This window comes from Octopus sinensis, linkage group LG5, assembly GCF_006345805.1.
Source record: "Octopus sinensis linkage group LG5, ASM634580v1, whole genome shotgun sequence".
Classification (NCBI taxonomy): domain Eukaryota; kingdom Metazoa; phylum Mollusca; class Cephalopoda; order Octopoda; family Octopodidae; genus Octopus; species Octopus sinensis.
The window spans coordinates 127,911,598-127,915,352 of NC_043001.1; positions in this window are offsets into that span (position 1 = coordinate 127,911,598).

Consider the following 3,755-nt stretch of genomic DNA (forward strand, 5'->3'; position numbering starts at 1 on the left):
TAGGACTGAACCCGGAACCATGTGGTTGGTTAGCAAGCTACTTACCACACAGCCACTCCTGCGCCTATGGTAGTAACATCTGTTTTGATGGTCTTTCTCTATTTTCTGTATTTTATTTTCTAATTTCTATGCTTCATAGCTTTTGATATGTAATGATTTCCATTTGAGATTTGATGTTAGTACCGGTGGTACGTAAAAAGCACCCACTACACTCATGGAGTGGTTGGCATTAGGAAGGGCATCCAGCTATAGAAACACTGCCAGATCAGACTGGGCCTGGTGCAGCCTCCTGGCTTCCCAGACCCCAGTTGAACCGTCCAACCCATGCTAGCATGGAAAACGGACGTTAAACAATGATGATGATGATGATTTGTGTTTTGTGATAATAAGCAAATGTAGATGTAAATGACATATTGCACTAATTCTTCGCTCTTGCTTCTTTATTAAGGTCCAGGCTGCATTTTTGTTTATAACACTGTTGACACCGTTAGATTGAATGGTACTGTTGAGGTGCCGAAACAATAATGATATCCATACAACAGCTGATGATGGGATGTATACTCTTGATATGCTTGTTGACTGAGAACCTTTTTGTATATTGTGTCCTCATGGTTCTAAGTTGTCCTTCATTCTAATTTGAGTTCTTGCAGGATTAAACTTGTAGAGGTATTCTTGATTTATGATGGTTTTGTTTCATATTTTATATGGTGCAGGTGTGGCTGTGTGGTAAGAAGCTTGCTTCCCAACCACATGGTTCCAGGTTCAGTCTGACTGCGTGGCACCTTGGGCAAGTGTTTTCTATTGTAGCCTTGGACCGACCAAAACCTTGTGAGTGGATTTGGTTGACAGAAACTGAAAGAAGCCCATTGTATATATATATATATATTGCAGTTCGGCAAAGGAGACCGATAGAATAAGTACCAGGATTATAAAGAAAAAGTCCTGGGGTCAATTTTTTTAACTACAGGCAGTGTCCCAGCATGGCCGCAGTCAAATGACTGAAACAAGTAAAAGAATCAAAGAATACACTGGGATTGCGTGATTGTCTTTCATTAGAATTCTAATATCTGGAAAGGATATTATTTGTTTGGGGGTTTCTAGTTTATGAAGGTTTTGTTGCACACACACACACACACACACACATGCATGAGTGCGCACATATATACATATGTCCTCATATGTATAGCGGCGAGCTGGCAGACACGTTAGCATGCCAGGCGAAATGCATAGAGGTATTTTGTCTGTCGTTACGTTCTGAGTTCAAATTCAGCCGAGGTCGACTTTGCCTTTCATCCTTTCGGGGTCGATAAATAAAGTACCAGTTTCGCACTGGGGTCGATGTAATCGACTTAATCCCTTTGTCCGTCCTTGTTTGTCCCCCTCTATGTTTAGCCCTTTGTGGGCAATAAAGAAATATATATACATATGTCCTCATTTCTCTGATATTCATCCACCCTCCATTCATCCTCCTTCTGTTCATTATAACATACCACTCATTAGCGAGGTATGTTTGTGACCCTGCGCATAATCTCCTACGAAGGTGCTCTCCATTACCCCTTTCTATACAGCTTAGCTATTACTTCCTCTTCTCCAAGTAGTTTGTTATTGACATCTGTTGCGATTCTCCATTATCTTTATTATCTTCTTGCACTTGATCTTTGTCTCACTCAAGAAAAAAGTATAGCTGTCATTACACACACACACACACACCCTCTCTCTCTCTCCTTCCCTCTCTTTTGATATAACCCACAACGTTGTTACTCTTCCCCTATTGTATATCCCCATTCAAACTCCAATTGCTCTATTTCTATCATCATAGCCTCATTTTTCTCAATCACTTAGCCTGGTTTCACTCTCCCTTCTATTCACCTCCTGTTGATCATGTTGTCTTAAACGAATGGACACACCAAGGAGTTGAAAGGGTCATTTAGAAATAGGTCTTGACACGAGTGTGTTGTCACTTCTCTTTACCTTTTTCTGCTGCAAGTACGGTATAATGGCCTCTGTTCCTTGGAGCCAGCTAAAATCATACTATTTTCACTGTGTGTGTGTGTGAGAGAGAGAAAGCGAGAGAAAGTGTGTGTAACAAATAGATTACAGAAAGGAAAATATTATTTAGTTGAAATGACCCTTTATTTTCATTGTTACAACTTCAAGTTGTTGTACACAAGCTCTTTGCTGTTCTTTTATCCATTCTGTTGATAGTTAAATTCATCTTTCGTTATCTGCTAGAAGAACAGATGGGAAAAGGGGAAAGGAAAAGAGTAAAAGGATTTAGACAAGTAGAGAGAGTGAAGGTTGTGTAGTCCTTCATGTGAAATGTTTCCTCCATTGAAGCCAAAAGAAAGAAGGAAGAACTGAATTCGGTTTCTGTATTTATATTTTCTCCTAGCTAAATTAGGTCAAGCGAGACAAAGGATTTTCTGTCTCTTATCTTTCTGAACCCTGTTTAACATTAGAATGTTAACTTAAACAATTGAACTTAACTGAGAATGACAGTAGACTCTCATAAATTTCTAAGTGCAAAAGCCGAGAACAATAGAAAAGGAACCAATAGGAAAATCTAGGTTTGGTTTTGAACCTTGACAGAAAAATCTAGGAATATATTCATTGCATGTGTGTGTGTGTGTGCATGCGCATGTATGCATGTGTGTGTGTGGACACGACCTTGCTGTGCCCAACGTAGCATGAGTCTGATCGGCCAACGTGATGTCAAGACTAATTCTCAGCCTCAACTAGTCAGGTTGGGGAGCCATAAAAGCCTCTAGGAGGGAACTTTTCAGGGCAGCACTGGAATCTTCTAAAGGAAGGAAACTCTGAGAGAAAACCAACCCTACTTCAGGTCTTGAAGGTTGAGCAACAAACAACTCATTGATTCTAGAAATAATTCTGATTACAGAAACTTCAAATACTCAGAGGAATTCACCAACTCCTTGGAGATGCAGTAGTTCCTAGTCTGGAAAAGCAGGAACAGTGAAACACAGCCATCGTCAGGGCAGCAGGGAGAGGGCACATCCCTGTTAGTGCTAGTGTATATAATAACTGACCTTATCTAACTATATTTATATTCTATACTTGTAGTGGATCTTGAAGGCATGAAGTAGATTCTATCCTAGATAACCAAATTTAAATTAAGAGTTCAACATAACTTTCCACATGGTAAAACAAAAGTTTTTCTGTGACAGCAGTTTACATTTGCCAGATGCTTTAGCTAAGCAAAATAATGCCTTCGCCACTTGACTCTTCTAGCCTCTTATAAGCCACCAAAAGCTAGAATTAAGATAACAAGTACCACCAACGAAATCTATTGTTCTCAATGATATAGCTATCCTTCTGGATAGTTATAAAAACAAGAACCCCCAAGCAAAAGGAAAGAGAAGGCAATGCCCTTGGTCATGGACAAAGAGGGTGACTGCTGAAATTGAACCTGTAAACAAACTGGCTGAAGCGACACCAGTAGTAGAAGAAATGAACTTCGAAATGGTGTTGCGAAAAAGGCCTAAAAAGGTAATGGAGTCACCAAATAAAGAGGCAGCTCCAAGAAAAGAAGGAAAGGAGAAGATTAACCCAGAGGAAAGGAAAAAGAGGGAAAATTTATTTCATCTAGAAAAAGTAGAAGTAACATACAATTTAGAAGAAAGGATAACTGTAGTTTTTAAAAATACAAACAATACACTGATGGAGGATAATTAAACCCCATTTAAAGAGTAATATTTTTCAGACAAGTAACCTTAAAAACCCGAACAGTATAGCGA